Source organism: Sus scrofa, chromosome 3, assembly GCF_000003025.6.
Source record: "Sus scrofa isolate TJ Tabasco breed Duroc chromosome 3, Sscrofa11.1, whole genome shotgun sequence".
NCBI classification, from domain to species: domain Eukaryota; kingdom Metazoa; phylum Chordata; class Mammalia; order Artiodactyla; family Suidae; genus Sus; species Sus scrofa.
This window is the reverse complement of record NC_010445.4, coordinates 31,521,822-31,541,795: the sequence shown is the minus strand read 5'-3', so window position 1 is coordinate 31,541,795 and position 19,974 is coordinate 31,521,822. Positions and strand designations below refer to the sequence as shown.

The window sequence follows — 19,974 nt, the reverse complement described above, 5'->3', positions numbered from 1 at the left end:
TCTCAGCAGTTCCCCCTTGTACTGCTCTCCATTGTGGGCTAGTCTGTGCCTCCGCGGAAGTTTGGCTGACCCCCTGGTCAATATGCCCCTCTGCTACACGGACCCAGGCCTCTGCTCTGCTGAGAAACTTTCCCTGACTGACCTGGCCCCCGGCTCACAGCTCCCCCCTTTCCATGCCTTTCAAGCCTTCCAGAGTCACAAGGGTGGTGCTGAGCACTGGCTTTTCACCTGTGTGTTTCCATGTGCCACCTACAAGCATAAACCCTTCAGGACCCGGAGCCATTTCTTTGGCATCCTTTACAAGGCAAGGGTAGCACTTTTTTCCCCCAAAGTTGCCCCAGACTGAAGGAAGGAAGGGAAGCTTATGTGCCAGTGACAGCGGAAGACGTCAATCTAGTATTTTAGAGACTTAAGAAATGGATCCTCCATCTCAGATCAATTATCGAGTCACTTAATCCACGAAAACATACAGCGAGGATACTCCTACCAATGTGAATTAAAGCATCTATTACTCATGCTTTAAAGCAACAGGAAAGAGGGACGATGGGCCGCTCACATTGGAGATCCACAATAAACGTTTCTTAGAAAGTCTGGTGCACATTTGAAGCCCAGAGCAGGGGCTGGCTGAGAGGTAAGCTAAGGGCATCATGGGTGTTATTCTCCACCAGGCAGAGCACGTCACCTGCTCTCTGGACTCAGAGCCAACTGTGATAAAACCAGACACCCTGGTGGAGTCCCAGATACCAGTTCATGCCTCTCCATGGCATCCAGGTTAGCCCCATTCCGAAAGAGCTCCCCAAGAAGGCTTGGGGTGTGGGTAGGAAGGGAAGGAAGGCAGTCAGGCACCCACTAATGCAAACCATGTCTTCCCTTTAAAGGGCCCCAGGGGAACTGCAGGGCCAATCGCGTTCCAGGCAGCCCTTGAACCAGCACCAGCTCACCAGGACCCCTTGGGAAGAGGGGTGGGAGAGTCTACCCTGACGGCCTAACATGGGAAGGCCCTTGACTTCCAGAAACTGGATTTCCCAGCCACCAAAGCTCAGTCTATCTGGCAATGACATCAGCCCCACTTATCGGAAACAGCACAAAAGCCACAGAAAACTAGTGAAAGACCAGCTGGCAATCCCTGGAATGCACCGCCTTCCAGAATACACGCATTTCCCCATCACCTCCTCTCCCTGACCCTGACCAAGGGTTTCTGGCACAATAATGACCCCGCTGCCCAGATCCACGCAGACCTGGAAAGCAGTAGGGAGGGGGCCACCTGCCTCCCCACCTGGCGGGGAGGGGCGAGGTTCCCTGGCCGGCGCCACTGGCATCCATCCTGCTCTGGCAGCGGACCGGGTCCCAGCCCACCCCTGCGCTCACAGGGTGCCTGCCTCACCCCCGAGGGAGGGGGTCTAGCTGGGGCCCGGGCTCCCGTTGCTCTGAGTGTGGGATTTTCACCTTTTCAGGGCTCCTGAGGCGCTCGGATGTCCACACAGGCACCCGTGAAGCGCGGTCCCGAATCCTGCGTGGAACCCCCGTGGGCGGGAGAAAAATGCAGACGCTGTAGCCCCTAGAATTTGAATTTCTGGTACCGGCGTCCAGAAATTTGTTGGGCTTTTTTGTTTGGTTGATTGGATTTGTTTCTGAATCCTCAGGTGATGATTCTAGAGATCTCAACTTTGAGATCGCAGCCACAAGAGTGAGCTGCGACTTTCCTGAAAAGTCCCCGGGCGTCTTCTCCGTGGAGGGGGCTTCCCGAGAGCAGAAAGGGGCGCGCTTTCGGGTTGGGACCGGACGACTCCGCCGCGCGCGACCGGCGGGCGATCGGCACACTTGGGGAAGGAGAAAGGGAACCCAGCCTGTCCCATGGCGGGAACAAGCGACTGAAGGCTAGAAACCCGGCCTCACCCGCCCCACGCGGAAGATCACCACAGGACCCCGACGCCCTCCACCCGGCCTTGACTCCCCCCGGGACCCGCCAGGGTTCCCGACCGCCACGGTCGCGAGCGGAGGCCGGAGCAGGTGCTCGCGCCGCACGGACCTCGTGCCCCACCGCGGGCCCAGGATGTCCCCCATCTGCGCCCTGGCCGACGTTTCCCCTTTCCTCGCCGCCCCCCCATCTGCGCCCCAGACGGCCGGCCGCGCGGCACTCACCACAGCCTGCGCCGCCAGTCGAGCCGGGAGGTCTGAGCTGGCCGGGCAGGAAGGCGGCCGGCTGGCGGGCGGCGGGGAGGGGCGCGCGGAGGCGGGGGCGGGGCTGGGGCGGGGCTGGACCGGCCGGGGCGGGGCGCTGTCGCCCCGGCTTCCGGCTTCTCCCAGTCAGGACCCGCTCCCTGTCTGAGACCCCGCCAGCGACCTGCGACTCTCCTGCTTCTGCCCTTCCTCTCCACCCCTCCGATCTCCCACTACGCTCGGAACACCCCCGGTTACACCCCTGACTCCGCTCACTCCCCGGAACCCCCAGTTTCAGTACGGGACCTTCGCGCTGGCCTCCGATGCCCCGACCTGCCCCATCTTGATGCCCCCCCCTTTCCAATTCTGCAGGTTCTATCCCTGCCCCGCGCCGGACACCCCTGAATCTCCTCTCCTGATTTCCGCCCATGGTTCTCCCCAGCCCCCTGGGTCCCCCGCATCTGGCATTCCTTCTCCTTCCCCACCCTGCGCCAAGGGATCCAGCGCTCCCTGCCCTCCCGAGGGCAACCCTTCTCTTCCCATAACCCAATTGTGTACGTTCAGATGCATCCAGACAGCCCAAGATTCTCCATGTGCTTTTGGTCAAGTAACCCAATCTTCCCGGGCCTGCTTCCTGTCTGTAAAATGGGCCTAACCGTACCTATCTCACAAGATCTACCAAGGATTAGCTGAGTTAAGGGAGGGGTTTAGCACAAATTGTGTTAAATAAAACCTCTCCTGTCTGCTAAGTACTCTTGTATACCCCCAGGATGGCCCGTGCCCCTAGGTACTTTCTCACTCCGTAGTCGCTGATCCACGGCTGATCCACGCTGAAAACTCCCGTAATCAGTAACTTCTGTTTCAACATCCATCAACCCTCTGCCCCTAAGTGGGAGTGTTAGGAATCTGACAACAGCCTCATTATTGCTACAAGTAATAACAGGAGGCCTGATCCAGCAGGGCCCTCTGGGAAGTCTTTACAGGGTATCAATGAGTTAGTGTGGCTTTGAGAGCGCTGTCCTGAAGAATGGTCAGAACCCTAGTGTGGCTATCTAGAGAAAGCCCCCCCACCACCATCCCCACCGGGCAGAGAGCCTAAGAGCTCCCTGGTGGATTCATAGACTTGGATCCCAGAACTCATCTGGTGGTGGAACCCCTCCCCCACTTTATACTGAGACCCAGACAGAGAGTGGCTTGCCCAAGGTCCCATAGCAAGGTCCCTTCTTCCGGCCCAAAGCATTCTCCACCTTTCACCACGTGGACCCAGCTAGCAACAGCTGTGGATGTATTACTCAATTAAAGGAAGGGATTTCCGCGTCCTCCCCAGCAGGAGAAGGGGCCAGGCAGATGTTATTAGCGATGCCAATGTCTTATTGCTGTAAAACTACAGAGAAAGCTGGATTACGCCCAGCCTCCATCGTTTACCGTTCCCAAGGTGAGCAAAAAGATCTGATGTCTTGACCCTAATCCGGAGTATCACAGACCATCGATGGCAAGATGTGAGCCCTACCGGACAGAGCAAAATATTGAAGAAACAGCCTTGCATCAATGCCAGCCTGCCTGCATTCCTCCACCCCACCCCATTTTTCCTTCTTTTCTACTGAGGGCAAAGCAATCGCACTCCTGAATTTCCTTCTTTTACTCATTGCTACCCCTACCTTCATTTGTTTTTCTCCCTGCAACTACTGAGCCACAACAGGAGCTGGCTTTGTTTTTTCATCTGTCTTAAGCACTTAACTGCAGCTGTGAGTTTGTGATTATTTATGGGGAGAGCTGGAAAACTGTAACCCATTTTTTAATCCCTGAAAAACCCACAGAGTTGGAATTTCCAACCCATAGCTCCCAAGAAGGGACAAAAAGTAAACCAGCCATCTGATCATCTCAACAGACAGAGAAAAAGCATTTGATAAAATCCAATACCTTTACATGACGTAAAAATACTCCATAAACTAGGAATAGAAGAACACTTGCGCAAACTGATAAAGAGCATCTAGGAAAAGCCCACAGCATCCTCCCTGGTAAAATCCAGGATGCTTCCCCCCTGAGACCAGGTACAAGCAAGGATGTCTGCTTTGCCACTTCCATTCAACATTGTACTAGAGGTTATAGCCAAGACCACTGGGCAAGAAAAAGAAATTAAAAAGTATCCAGATTGGAAAGGAAAGAAGTAAAACTATATTTGTAGATGAGATCATCTTATATATAGAAAATCCTAAGGAATCCACAAAATACTATTAGTGCAAATAAACAAGTTTATAAGGTGGCAGGAGACTAGATGGACATTTTAAAAAAACCAGTTTCACTTCTAAAAACTAGCAAGAAGAATTCAAAAAAATTTGTGTGGGGGGGGCTTTTTTTGTTTTGGGTTTTGGTTTTCCCCCATTCTTGGGCATATGTAAGTTCCTGGGCCAGGGATTGAATCTAAGCCCCCGATGTGACCTACACTGCACCTACTTCAACGACAGATCCTTAACCTGCTGCACCACAGTGGGAACTCCCAGTGTTTACTTGAGTTACTGGTTACTATAGCCTAGCCAAGTTGACATGTAAAACTAACCATCACAGATGGCAATACTCCCCAAACTGATGTGCTGACCCAATGTAATCTCTATCAAAATCCCAACTGCCTTTTTGGAAGCAGTAGACAAACTGACGCTAAAATTCATATGGAATTGCAAAGTGCTCTTTTTTAATTTTTTCTTTTTGGGCCACACCCATGGTATGTGCAAGTTCCCAGGCTGGGGATTGAACCTGCACCATAGCAGTGACCCCCCCCCCAAGCCACTGCAGTGACAATGCCAGATCCTTAACCTGATGAGCCACAGAGAACTGGAATTTCAAGGTACTCTGAATAACCAAAATAACTTCGAAAAAGAACAAAGTTGGAGGACTCACACTTCTCAACTTCAAAAGTTACTACAAAGCTACAGTAATCAAACCATGTGGGATGGGCATAAGAATAGACATAGAAATCAATGAAATAAAATTGAGGGTTCAGCTACAAACTCCTGCATCTGTGAGCAATGGATCTTTGAGAAAGCTATTAGGAACATTCCATGGGAAGAGTCTTTACAACAAGTGGTGCTGGGCTAACTGGACAACCACATGAAAAGCATGAAGCTGGATCTAAAAAAAAAAAAGTTCCAGGAGTTCCCGTTGCGGCTCAGTGGTTAACGAATCTGACTAGGAACCTTGAGGTTGCAGGTTCGATCCCTGGTCTCGCTCAGTGGTTTAAGGATCCGGCGTTGCCATGAGTTGTGGTGTAGGTCACAGACGTGGCTCGGATCTGGCATTGCTGTGGCCGTGGTGTAGGCTGGCGGCTACAGCTCCAATTGGACCCCTAGCCTGGGAACCTCCATATGCCATGGGTGTGGCCCTAGAAAAGACAAAAAAAAAAAAAAAAAAAAGTTCCAGAGGCGGACAGTGATGACAGTTGCACAATATTGTCAACATACTTAATGCCACGGAGCATTAATGTACCCCTAAAAATGGTTAAGATGATACATTTTTTGTTAAGTATATTTTATGACCCTTAAAAATGGTTAAGATGATACATTTTATGCTAAGTATATTTTATCACACAAATTTAAGTTAGACAAAAAATTGGCAAAGGGCTTGAACAGACACTTCTACAAAGGAGATACAAAAATGGCAAAAAAAAAAAAAACACATTTAAAGATGCTCAGCATCATTAGTCATCAGGGAAATGCAAAGCAAAACCACGATAGGAAACCACTTCATACTATGGTGGTCATAAAAAAAAGAATTTTTTTTCATGGAAAAAGCAAGTGTTGCAGAGCATGCGAAGAAATCAAAACCCTCATTCGCTGCCGGTGGGAATGTTCAATGATGCAGTCATTGTTCCACCCCAGGCATGTACACCAAGGAAGTGAAAGAGGGTTATTCAAAACAAAAAGAAGAAGAAAAGAAAACAGGTACTCACAGGAAGCACCCATGTGGCGCAGTGTGTTAAGGATCTGGCATTGCCACAGCTGTGGTGCAGGTCACAACTGCAGCTTGGGTTCGATCCCTGGCCAGGAAACTTCCACATGCCACAGGTGCAGCAAAAAACAAATAGATGAACAGAAAAACAAGAAAACTACTCAACTACACAGCCATAAAAAAGAACAAAATAAGGTGGGATTGTAAATGGGTGCAACAACTGTGGAAAACAGTATGGAGATTCCTCAGAAAACTAAAAACAGAACTACCATTTGATCCAGCAATCCCATTCCTGGGTATCTATCCAGAGAAAACCATGACTCACAAAGACACATGTACTCCGATGTTCATTGCAGCACTATTTTCAACAGCCAAGACATGGAAACAACCTAAATGTCCATCGACAGAGGAGTGGATCAAGAAGATGTGGTTCATATACACAATGGAATATGACTCAGCCATTAAAAGGAACGAAATACTGGCATTTTTATCCATATGGATGGAGCTAGAAATTATCATGCTAAGTGAAGTCAGTCAGACAATGAGTCACCAGCATCAAATGCTTTTACTGACATGTGGAATCTGAAAAAAGGACAGAAGGAACTTCTTTGCAGAACAGATACTGACTCACAGACTTTGAAAAACTTATGGTTTCCAAAGGGGACAGTTTGGGGGGGTGGGGGGATGTGCTGGGGGTGTGAGATGGAAATCCTATAAAATTGGATTGTGGCGATCACTGTACAGCTATAAATGTAATAAATTCATTGAGTAATAAAAAAATTTTTTAAAGAATTAAGAAACTAGGGGGGAAAAAAGAACCAAATAATGCCATTTGCAGCAACGTGGATGGAACTAAAGACTCTCATCCTAAGTGAAGTCAGTCAGAAAGAGAAAGACAAATTCCATACGATATCACTTATATCTGGAATCTAATTTGTGGCACAAATGAACCTTTCTACAGAAAAGAAACAAACTCACGGACTTGGAGAACAGACTTGTGGTTGCCAAGGGGAGGCGGCGGGGGAGGGAGGGGGGATGGACTGAGAGTTTGGGTTTAGTAGATGCAAACTATTGCATTTGGACTGGATAAGCAGTGAGATCCTGTTGTACAGCCCAGGAACTCTATCCAGTCATTCGTGATGAAACATGATGGAGGATAATGTGAGAAAAAGAATGTCTATATGTCTATATATCGGTAAGACTGGGTCACTTTACAGCAGAAATTGACAGAACAATATAAATCAACTACAAAATAAAATATGAAAACTAAAAGAAGAGAAGGCAGGTATCCCAACAAAAATCTGTACAGGAATGGTCACAGCAGCACGATTTATAATCATGAAAAGGTGGAAATAACCCGATGTCCATTAACGGGTGAATGGATAAACGAGCTGCGGTGTATCTGGGTGATGGAATATCCTTTGGTCATCAAGAGGAGTGACGCACTGACACCTGCGATGATGTGGACCAACCTGGACAACACGATGCGAAGTGAAAGGAGGCAGACACAAAACATGACCTAGCATAGCGTTCCCTTTACATGAAATTTCAAGATCAGGAAAATCTTTGGATACAGAAAGCTGAGTCGTGGTTGCCAGGGGTGGACGGAGTAGGGCAGTGGGCATGGGATTTCTTTTGGGGGTGCTAAAAATGTCCTGGAAGCTGAGCGTGGGGAGGGTTGCACAATATTTTGGGTTTTTCGTTTGTTTGTGTTGCTTGTTAGGGCCACACCCAAAGCATGTGGAAGTTCCCAGGCTAGGGGTCTAATTGGAGCTCCAGCTGCCAGCCTACACCACAGACACAGCCAGCCATGATCCAAGCCGTGTCTGGGATCCACACCACACCTCATGGCAAAGCCGGATCCTTAACCCACTGAGCAAGGCCAGGGATGGAACCCACATCGTCATGGATACCAGTTGGGTTTGTTAAGGCTGAGCCACAACGGGAACTCCGGTTGCACAAGGTTTTGAATTGCGAAGTTTACTGAGTTGCAGCGTTTAACCTGGCTAAAATGTTACATTTTATATTACGTGAGTTTTATCTCAATTTAAAAGAAAAGGTAAGCCAGGCATCTCACTTCTGCTCTGTTAAGACATAGCAGAGGGGGAGTTCCCGTCGTGGCTCAGCAGTTAACGAACCCAACTCATATCCATGAGGACATGGGTTGGATCCCTGGCCTCACTCAGTGGGGTGAGGATCCGGTGTTGCCATGAGCTGTGGTGTAGGTTGCAGACGCGGCTCGGATCTGGCGTGGGTGTGGCTGTGGTGTAGGCCGGTGGCTATAGCTCCAATTCCACCCCTGGCCTGGGAACCTCCATATGCCTCGGTTGCAGCCCTAAAAGACAAAAAAAAAATGGCAAAAAAAAAAAAAAAAAAGGACCTAGTAGAGGGCGTCACACAGTTTACACACATCTGTGACTGTCCCTCTTCCCACTGAAGACTTTGCAGCTGTGTTCTGACCTAAAAGGATCCAGAACAGGACCTGAGAAGTACACACACATATGCCAACACCCCTGGCATCACATGGGCCACACAGAAAGGGAGAAACTTCCTCTGGGGGCACTTTGAGACTGCAGCAGCCAGGGGAGAAAAACAGGTTGTTTAAGAGAATGTAAAATATGACCCTACTTTTGGTTAAAAAGAAAACACACACACACACACACACACACACACACACACACACACACACACGGAAAAAATGTCTTCACACTTTTTCAAGGATAAAGAGAATGAGAGGAGTTCCCACTACGGCTCAGTAGGTTAAGAACCCAACTGGGGAGTTCCCGTCGTGGCGCAGTGGTTAACGAATCCGACTAGGAACCATGAGGTTGCAGGTTCGGTCCCTGCCCTTGCTCAGTGGGTTAACGATCCGGCATTGCCGTGAGCTGTGGTGTAGGTTGCAGAGGCGGCTCGGATCCCACGTTGCTGTGGCTCTGACCTAGGCCGTAGGCCGGTGTCTGCAGCTCCGATTCAACCCCTAGCCTGGGAACCTCCATATGCCGTGGGAGTGGCCCAAGAAATAGCAAAAAAAAAAAAAAAAAAAAAAAAAAAAGAACCCAACTGGTATCCATGAGGATGCAGGTTCCATCCCTGGCCTTTCGCAGTGGGTTAAGGATCCACCTATGCCTCAAGCTGTGGTGTAGGTTGCAGAGGCAGCTCGGATCTGGCGTGGCTGTGGCTGTGGTGTAGGCCAGCAGCTGCAGCTCCGATTCAGCCCCTAGCCTGGGAACCTCCCTATGCTGCAGGACAAAAAAACAAAACAAACAAACACAAGTGATACACAGCTGTCTCTGAGTGAGGAGAATTAGAGATTTTTTTTTTCTCCTTTTGCTACTTTCCATTTTCTAACATTTTAAGGACAAGTACAAATTGCTGCTTTGGAAAAGCTAATTTTCAAAAAAGGAACCCTGTTGCAGAAACAGCCTCACTGACGGGTCTGTGTTATTCATAACAACGAAAGCTGGTAACTCGTGTTTCCATAACACCTTTTTCATTTCCAAAACATGTTTCCCACGCCCACCACAGGATGCCTCCCGGCAAAACCCCTGTGCTGCCAAGAGTCTGACTGCTGAGTTACACGGATGGGGAAACTGAGGCTGGAGCCACAAGGGGACTCTCCCGGTGCCCAGATCCTGGCTCCCTGCCCATGCCCAGGCTCTGGATAAGCCCTTTGCTCCTGCTGCCATCAAGATGGAGCTGGTATAAGAATGTCCTGGAGTTCCCATCGTGGCGCAGTGGTTAACGAATCCGACTAGGAACCATGAGGTTGCGGGTTTGGTCCCTGCCCTTGCTCAGTGGGTTAACGATCCGGCGTTGCCGTGAGCTGTGGTGTAGGCTCGGATCCCGCGTTGCTGTGGCTCTGGCGTAGGCCAGCAGCTACAGCTCCGATTCAACCCTTAGCCTGGGAACCTCCATATGCCGCGGGAGCGGCCCAAAGAAATAGCAAAAAGACAAAAAAAAAAAAAAAAAAAAAAAAAAAAAAGAATGTCCTGAATGTTGCAGATGTGGAATATATTCTCAATATTGCACAAGGCACAATGAAGCTTAAAAAAAAAAAAAAAATCACTCATTGCTCATCTGAGATTCACATTTCCCTGGGCGTTCTCTATTCTAGCCGGCGGTACTTACCTGCCCGGTCGGCTTCTGGCCCAAGTGATGGCACCCATAGGTGGCGGCCCAGGTGGAGACCCAGGTGAGGGTTCCCGACACTGTAATGACCTGGGTCAGCCTTCCCCCAGGACGTGTGGGAGACCGTCCCAGACTGGCCAGGCCTCTGTCCTCGTCAGGAAAAGTGGCAGGTGGGGCCTTCCTGGCCCTGCCCGGAGTGAACCTTGGTGACCTGCTTGGGCCGCCCCGTCAACTGCAGGGAAAAAAAACGTGTCCTGAGGAGGAGTGGCCTGATCCCTTCAATAATGCCACCGAAATGCCATGCTGCACGCCCAGGGTTCTATTTAACAGGATATGGCCCGACCACAGCGACCGATCGGCAAAGGATGCAGAATGAAACCCCGGGGCTGAAGGAGGAGAAGGAGGGTGATGCGAGCGCTGGGAAATGCCAGCACCAATCCTGTCCCCCAAAGTGCTTTCACAACCACTCTCTCTTTGTCTCTATGAAATCCCTCCTGTTTCACAGATAAGGACGCTGAGGCCCAGCAAAGTTAAGTAAGAAGCTGCAAGTAGGGAGTTCCTATTGTGGCACAGCGGAAATGAAGCCGACTAGTACCTATGAGGATGAAGGTTTGATTCCTGGCCTCGATCCGTGGGTTAAGGATCCAGTGTTGCCGTGAGCTGTGGTGTAGGTCGCAGACGCGGCTCAGATCCTGTGTTGCTGTGGCTGTGGTGTAGGCCGGCGGCTACAGCTCCGATTAGACCCCTAACCTGAGAACCACCATATGGCATGGGTGTGGCCCTAAAAAGGAAAAAAGCAGCAGCAGCCCAAAGCCACACTGCAAAAAAGGTGCCTAGAGATGGGATTTGAACCAGATTCAGCTGAGTTCAGGCTCTCACACGTCCTTCTGACTCCGTCAGCTGATGTGGCCTGGGTGCCAGGACTGCCGACTCGTCTAGGGGCTAGGGCTGGGATAACAAAGCCAAGGGCAACTCCCCCAGAGTTTCAGTTCTGGTTGGCAGCAGGAAACAGATAATGAATCAAGAATAAGTACCCCGTGACTTTGCAATCATCCCTGGCTCTTTCTAATTGTTGTAGCTTCCAAAAAACAGATGTCTTCATAGCACAGAAAAGCTTCCTGCTCTGAGATCCATCCCACAGCCCCGGCTGGGGAGGAGGGTGGTGTGGGGGGAGCATGACTCCAAGAATCATATTTATTTAACAGTCCAAAGGTGCTCCCAGCAACGCTGCGAGGGACATCCTATCATCTCCACCTTACAGGTGTAGCAACCAAGGCCCAGAGAGTTTAAGCAAGTTGCCCAGAGTCACACAGCACAGTAATCATAGCAGTGGCATCTGAACCCAGGCTGCCTGGCTCCAAGTCCATGTGTAGTCACCACACTGTGGACAGCTTCTTGGAGCTTAGAATCTTCTAGATTACCCAGACCTGTGTTTTCAGGCTGTCGAACCTCAGAGCTTTTCCCGCCAATGCCGTCTCCTACAGAGCCGCAAATCATGAGACAGAAATAAGCAATCCTGGAGTTTCCGTCATGGCGCAATGGAAACGAATCCGACTAGGAACCATGACGTTTCGAGTTCGATCCCTGGCCTCAATCAGTGGGTTAAGGATCTGGAGTTGCCATGAGCTGTGGTGGCAACCCCTAGCCTGGGAACCTCCATATGCTGCAGGTGCGGCCCTCGAAGACGAAAAAGAAGAAAAGAAAGAGGCAATTCTGTGTGAGTTGAGGCAAGCCCTTGCCCTCCCCAATCTGAAAGAGAACAAGCCTGCCCACTGCTCTCCCCCTCCTGCCCCCCCCCACCTGCCACCATTCGGCCAAGGTCTCTATGCAAGTTCCTCCCCTCATTCCGGGCACCCACAGAGGCCCTCTGCCACTTTCCCTTAATTTTTTTGTATTGAAATACAATCAACAGAGAACATTATATTAGTTTTGGGTGTGGAGCATAGTGATTCCATACTTGTATATATTGCAAAATGATCCCCACAAGTCTAGTTAACGTCCATCACACATAGTCACAATTTTTTTTTTTTTTTTTTGGCCACCCTGGTGGAAGTTCCTGGGCCAGAGTGTGAATCCAAGCCAGAGCAGCAACACCAGATCTTGAGACCCTTTAACCCGCCGCCCCGGGCTGGGGATCAAACACGCACCTCTGCAGTGACCTGAGCCAGCTGTTGTAGTCAGATTCTTTTTTTTTTTTTTTTTTTTTTTTGCTTTTTAGGGCTGCACTGCAGCATATGGAACATGGAAGTGGAAGTTGCCAGGCTAGGGGTTGAGTTGGAGCTGCAGCTGCCAGCCTATACCACAGGCACAGCAACATCAGATCCTTAACCCACTGAGCGGGGCCAGGCATCAAACCCGAACCCTCATAGATCCGAGGCGGGTTCTTAGCCCTCTGCACCACAACAATGGGAACTCCTGAAGTCAGCTTCTTAGCCCACTGAGCCACAGCAGGAACTCTACAAATCTTTTCCTTCTGTGATGAGAACTTTTGTTTTGTTTGTTTGTCTTTTTTTTTTTTTTTTTTTGCCTTTCCTAGGGCCGCTCCTGCGGGCATATGGAGGTTCCCAGGCTAGGAGTCTAATCAGAGCTGTAGCCACCAGCCTACACCACAGCCACAGCAATGCCAGATCCGAGCCACATTTGCGACCTACCCCACAGCTCACGGCAACTGCCAGATCCTTAACCCACTGAGCAAGGCCAAGGATCGAACCTGCAACCTCATGGTTCCTAGTCAGATTCGTTAACCACTGCACCACAACGTGAACTCCTGTGATGAGAACTTTCAAGATCTACTCTCCCAGCAACTTTCAAATACACAGTGCAGTGTCATTAACGATAGTCGCTGAGCTGTACATTATACCCCAGCACCTATTTATTTCATAAGAGGAAGTTTGTACCTTCTGATCACCGTCACCCCTTTCACACACACCCCTGCCCCAACTTCTGGCAACCATCAGTCTGTGCTCTTTTTCTGTGAGTTTGGTGTTTGGGGGTTGTTCTGTTTCGTTTTGCTGTGTTTGTTTTCCAGTTCCCCAAGGGCGTGAGCTCACACGATAACCAGCTTTCTCCATGTGACTTATTTCACCTAGGGTGCTCCGTCTCCTGCTCCATCTCCTGCTCCCGTCTCTCCAGCTGCCCTGGGATGCCCGTTGTCACCTTCCCACTCAACTTTCAAAGGGACTTCCTCATTTGGGGTTTTCTCCCGGACACACCACACCGTTGCTAGACTTTTTCTGCTTTTCCTGGAATCTGAACCTGACGTCAGTGTCTGTGCATCAGTTCAAGGCTGGTCACTCTTCTGGCCAGAAGATTCTGGAAGCGCAGACTGGGGGCTGTGACAGTGGGTCCGGGAAGCCTGGAATTGCCCAACCTCCAGAGGGTCAGACCAAGGCTTGGGGGGGTGGGGGCGGGGAATGGGCAGGCAGGGCCCCCGCTGTTTGAGGAAATGGATGGAGCTCCAGCCTGACATGAGGCCTGGGCCCCGGTGCCCTCTTGGTTCCTTCTCAGCAGCAGAACCTCAACCACCCCCACCTCTCAGACCCTCTGTTTTCGTCACTGTCCTAATATCTCCCGGTGAGGCTGGGACATTGAGGTAAACTCGGGAAGGGAAGCAGCATGGCACCATGCCTGGTACACAGGAAGCCTTCAGAGAGTCATAGCTGTTCCTTATTGTGTTGCTATTATTTTTAAGCTCCCCTTCTGTCAAAAGCAAACACCCACAAGGCTTATGAGCCATTTGTTTTCCGGTGGGGGGTGGAGGTGTTTTGGGTTTGTTTTTGGTTTTTGGCCATGCCCGAGGCATGCCAAAGTTCCCAGGCCAGGGATCAAACCTGTGCCACAGCAGTGACCAGAACCACAGCAGCGATGATGGCTGTTCCTTAACCCACTGAGCCACCAGGGAACTCCCTGGAATCACAGTTTTGATCTGCTGGCAGCAGCCACAGCTCCATGAAAAGAAAATAATTTCACCCAAGCAAATAGACTCATGACCTAAACTACCAGCCAGCCGGAGCTCCTGACTCAGTGTCCCCCCTGGAGAGGTGTCAGGCCCTCCCTCGGGCCTCCAGAGCCCTCCATGATCTGAGCCTCTTTTCTTCTCTACCCGCAATCTTGCTCACTCTGCTTTGACCACACAGGTCTCCCTGCCGTTCCAGCACTGTCCTGCCTCAGGGCCTTTGCACTGGCTGAGTCCCCTGCCTGGGCCATTGGCCCCCCAGGTTTCTTCATAGCTTGCACTCTCCTTCAAGCCTTTGCTTAAATGCCACCTTCTTGGAGTTCCCATTGTGGCTCAGCGGTTAACGAATCTGACTAGGAACCATGAGGTTGCGGTTCGATCCCTGGCCTCGCTCAGGGGGTTAAGGATCCAGCGTTGTGGTGAGCTGGGGTGTAGGTCGCAGACACGGATCCAATCCTGTGTTCCTGTGCAGGCCCAGTAGCAACAGCTCCAATTCAACCCCTCGCCTGGGAACCTCCATATGCCACGGGTGTGACCCTAGAAAAGACCAAAAAAAAAAAAAAAAAGTTACCTTCTCAACTGGGCCACCCCAGATCTGAAGTTACACCTCCCTCCCTCCTCCTCTGGACCCCACCCCCGCTCTGCTGTAATGTTTACCACCTTCCAACTGATGACATCATGTTTATTATTCCACGTCTGACTGTGTGTGGTTCACGGATGTGCCCCAGATGCCCAGCGCCCGCCTGGCACTGGGATAAAGAGAAGGCGGAGTCTGGAGGGGAAAGAGGAGGACCCAGCTGTGCCTGGCCTGCCGGCACACCCTCCTCTACCCCTTTCTGTCCCCCACCCCTCACCCCCACGCACCAGCAGCCCTGAGCCCCCCCCCCAGCCTGGGAGCATCCTCAAGAGGATTCCAGAGGATGTTTCCCCCAAAAAGGCAATTTATGCTGCTTCCCCTTCCACCTTCCTAGATGGAGCTGGTCTCCCCACCCCCCACCCCCCAATCCCTGCATCTCCCTGGCCACCCTCCCCTCCTTCACCTTCCTGAGCCACAGAAATGAGACATTCAAATGTGAAAGAAACACTTGCAAAAATGCCCGACCCCACTCCACCCGCACCCCGGGGAAGGAGCCTCTTCAGATTTCTTCTCCCTCCTTAGCCGGTCACAATCAGGGCTAAGTGTTCATAACCAGACCTACCACATTCCAAACCAAAAATATCCTCTTTCTAAAACCATCTTTTTTTTTTTTTTTTTTTCAAAAATCTTGATATTACTACCTGCCAGATGCAGTAGGAGCCACTCTCAGGTGCTCCATCTTGTTCAATCTTCTTGACAACCCATCACTCTTAATAATAACGACAATGAAAAATTCCAGTGTTCCAGCTGTGGTGCACGGGGTTACGGATCTGGCTTGTCTCGGCAGAGGCAAGGGTTCAATCCCAGCACAGTGGGTTAAGGGTCCGGCATTGCTGCAGCTGCGGCTTAGATTCGACCCCTGGCCTGGGAACTTCCATATGCCATGGGGATGGCCGAAAAAGAAAAGAAAATGCCCAGCCGGGCATCTACCTAACATGTATATGAACTCATTTAATCCTCACAAGAACGCTAGGGGGGTAGGCACTGTTATTTTCCCATTTTCTCGTTGAGGACACTGAGACACAGAGATGTTACATAGCTTGCCCAAGGTCACACAGCTTAGTTAATGTGGAGCCAAGATGAGCATCCAGACAGGCTCTGTCTACAGTCCATGTGCTTACCCATGATGCTGCCCTGTTTTCCCAAGTCAGAATTCTAAACCCCGTTTTACAAACCCAAGGTTTCTCCCACTTGTAAGTGTCAGAACAAGGATTTGAACCTAGGACAGGACTGCAAATAAAGCACCCATTCTATTTCCCTGCAGCGGCAGGGCCCCAACTTGTGCACAGGCGGGCATGGCGCTAGATTTTACCCCCTGGCAACTTACCAGCCAAGTTTTTGCACAATAAAAAGTCCCAAGGACCACCCCCCGCCCACACCGCCCCCAGATAGAAAGGCCGGCAGCTTGGAAAAGCTCTGGAAACAGGGCTGAGGAGGCTCCCCTCCTGCAAACCCAAAAGAGGAAGCCAAGGAGGAGGAAGGAGAAGTGAATCGAACCTGACTTATTTCTAAAGCCAACGTGTGGTTTTCCCAGCATCATAAGCAGGTTGTGCAACAAAAACAGAAACAAGATCCTGTGGAGTCATCAGGTACAGGGGAGCAAGGTGTCCTCTGAGCCCCTAGGACCACAACTCAATGACCTCTCCTGCTGGACCCTCCCCAGCAGCAAGCGAGAGACTGGAGAGGTGCCTACGTCCCCATCTGGGGATCCCACGCTGGGAATCACTGCATGGACGTCCCTGGAGCTAAGCGAGGAGGGGGGTTCCCTCCCACAGACCTGGGTAGGTGACGGCTCAACGTGGAGACGATGCAAATGGCTGTTGAGAAGGAGCTGGGCAAACACCTCATGAAAAACGGCTCATGCTTTTTCTGCTGCCATTAAGGAGGAAGAAATAGCCCTGGTGTCCGTTTATAGAAAGCAGGCTGCAAAATCCTCAGGTGCGCACGGCAAGCTGTAGGTCAGGGAGCCGAGGACAATGATCCTGTTATTAACATCTACAGCATCCATAGCAGTCGTTTCACTGACATTCACACTCAGCCGTGAATTGACAGGGTTAAAATCAGCCACCTTTTCAAATTTTTTGATTTTCTGGCCCCTCGCATTGCACGGAGTTCCCCGGCCAGGGATCAGATCCGAGCCCCTGCAGCGATACCCACCAGGCCGGGGATGGAACCTGCATCCCGACACTCCAGAGATGCTGCCAATCCCGTGGGGCCACAGCAGGAACTGCCAGCCCTCTTTCTTTTTACAAGAAAGGTGATAGGAGTTCCCCGGAGGCTCTGTGGGTTAAGGAGTCGGCATTGTCGCTGCTGTGGCAAGGGTTTCATCCCTGGTCTGGGAGCTTCTGCAGGCAACGGGTGCAGCCAAAAATAATAATAATAATAATAATAATAATAAATAAAGGAAATGGGATGGAATGGAATAGAACAGAAGGACAATGCCAAACAGCATTCCTTATAATAAGCATTATCGCATAAGCCTTCTACTTCAGTTATATTGCAGTGTCCATGTGTCCCGGGTTACAACACAAAATCTATTTTTTCACTGCGGCTCAGAGCTAAAAAAAAGTTCGAAACCCCCTGATATGGAACATATTTACAAGAAAGAGCCCAAACAGCCAAGGGAGGCAGGCCGGCCCTTTATTTTATACAATTCTATACTATTTAGGCTTTTTTTTTTTTTCTTTTTTTAAACAATGAGCATGTATTGCTTTTGCAATAAAATAAAGGCCTTTTTAAACCTTTCAGTAAAAATAAACATCCCTGCCTCGGTGTCCGGGAGAGAGGCTGTGCCATTTGAACTGTCAACAAGTTTTTGATGTGAAAAAGACCATATCGCTGCCCCCAGGGGCTCTGCCTCCCAGGGGGTGACACGGGCCTCCCCGGTTTTTTTCCACTTGTCCTTCTCTTCCCTTCCAGAAACCCACGGGATCATCCGAAAAGGAAACACGCTTTAAGATGTCCATCTCCACTTTCAGAAAAGGCACAGGCACACCAGTTTTAGGGCTGGATTGGTGGGCAGAGTCCTGGCGGGGGTGGGAGGGTGGCTGTCAGCTGGGGACGGGGCTGGAACTCCCCCAGGCCACATGCAGGCTTGGCTTTCCAGCCATTAAGAGCAATCGGACCATAACAGAGGACCCCCCACTCCCCCAAACCAGCCCAGCTCACCGTCACCACGTGGAGATTTCAGCTGAGCGTTACATCACAGGTATTTCCAGGTTAATAAAGAGCCCTCGAAACTCCTTTTCCTAAATGCCTGCTGAAGAACCCACCGAGGGGTTACAACGTATTTGTCACCTCGGATGAGTCCTGTTCCAAATGTGGAAGCAGATGATGTCACTGGGCTCTCCATCTTTTTTTTTTTTTTTTTTTAAGATTAGTTCTTTTGGGCAAATTCCCAGAAGTCTTGTGATCACTGGAAAGGGCAGTGTAGACTTTTCCAGGCCCCTGAAACACTCAGCCAAACAGCTTTCTGAAAGGGCTGGACCCACGACTTTTCAAGGAACTGCAGGCCAGGTGATTAAGTCACCACCACCTCCGACTCCTGACGTGAAACATATGTGACCCAGGCGCCCTGTGTCAGGAACAGAGAGCCATGCAAGGAAAGAGAGGCTTCCTGTCTCCTGCGGGAACCAGCCTGGGCCTGAGTCACAGCGGAGCGGACCCCCGCCCTTGGCAGGGAGGGCATCCGTTCCTCTCCTTCCTAGATGGGAACCTGGAACCCAGGCCCTCAGCCTCCAGAAGCCAGGGCTGGGAGGATGACCTTGACCCGTGGCTGTGACCAAGAAGAAGGTGGCACAAAGCACGTTATGCCGATGGCTTTGGTCGGGCAGCTGTAACCCAGTACTGCAGACAAGACGGCTTATGGACGATGCACATTTGTGTCTCACAGCTCTGGAGGCCGAGAAGTCCAAGATCCAGGCACCAGTAGCTTCTGTGTTGGGTAAGATCCCACCTCGAGGTACACAGACAACTGTCTCCTCTCTGCATCCTTACATGGTGGAAGGAGCAAGGAAACTCTCTGGGTCTCCTTTACGAGGCCGCTAAGCCCGATCACAAGGGCCCCACCCTCATGATCTACTTAGCTCCCAAAGGCCCCAGCTCCTAACACCATCACATGGTGGGGGGGGTCAGTGAATTTGAAGGGGGACACGAACATTCAGCTCCGGGCAAATGCCGAGCAGAGACGACAAGACCTATGGTTTGTCCAGGTGGGGTAGATGGATGGGAGGGGACACAGCCCAGTGCTGGCTCTGCCTTCAAGGATGACCCTCTGCCGTGGTCCATGCATGTGTGTTGGAGAAAGAATATTCCAGATTCATAGAGGGGTGAAAAGAAAGATACGTTTACTGCTTTAAGAGATACTGCCGGCACACGCGAAGACCTCCTGACGATCAGAGAAAGCTGCCCTGAGCTCAGGGTTGTGTCTGTTTTTATAGCCCAGGGAGGGGGAGAGGTTTTTCAATATACGGGCTGACCTGCTGACTGGCTGGGGAAAGAGAGGTCTTAGGATACATTTGCTAGTTGGTCGGGGGTGTATGAAGTGGGCCGGTACCTCTCCTAGAAAAGGAGGAGGACAGGTAGATCAAGGTGGGGGGTGGGTGGGGGCATGGTGATGAGACAGGGGCGGTGATGGTAACAGTCTGGTAATTCTAGTCTTGGCCTCACGGATCCTGGAGGCTGTGGTGCTCGTAGCTGGAAAGCTGCTGCTTCCTACTTCCAGGCAAGACACCTGCACACATCTTTGACGGCTGGCAAGGAGGAAATGAGGTTGCCAGACGCTTTCCCTGGGTCCCTCTTTCTAGAGTGTGGCGCCCTCCCAAACCTTTGTTGGAGGGGAGGGATTAAAGACAAGAAAGACCAGAAAGAAGGGCCGTCGAGAGCACTGCCCTGTGGGTATGCTTGTTCGGAGCCCTTCAGGATGGGATTTAGTATTCTCCAACCGCCAAGCCAGGTGCCCCTGTGCCCAGTGAAACCCATCATCTGTTGCCCACTTAGGGTCAAAACCAAATTCTCACACTGGTCTTCAAACTCCAAAGCCTCCCGCCTTCACCTCCAGCTCCCCATTTTCTCCTCAGGGCATCGCTCTCAGAGGGTGTGTAATTACTGTGGGCCTTCAGGGCCTCTCCAAAGAGATGGACCTCAAAGCCTC

At 50.8% G+C, this 19,974-nt stretch overlaps 1 protein-coding gene across 4 annotated transcripts in view; it reads right to left on the bottom strand.

Moving 5' to 3' along the window:
- Nucleotides 1–19,974, bottom strand: part of LITAF (lipopolysaccharide induced TNF factor) — a 93,607-nt gene that overhangs the window by 34,416 nt on the left and 39,217 nt on the right. The window contains exon 1 of one of the 4 annotated variants that reach the window (XM_021086605.1): nucleotides 10,231–10,436. The exons of 1 other annotated variant lie outside the window; for it this stretch is intronic. The gene's annotated coding sequence lies outside the window, so the exon portion shown is untranslated. Of the gene's footprint in view, nucleotides 1–1,446; nucleotides 1,467–2,142; nucleotides 2,212–10,230; nucleotides 10,437–19,974 lie in introns of those variants that run through there. 2 more of the 4 variants (XM_003124593.4, XM_021086609.1) reach the window with 2 other exon arrangements.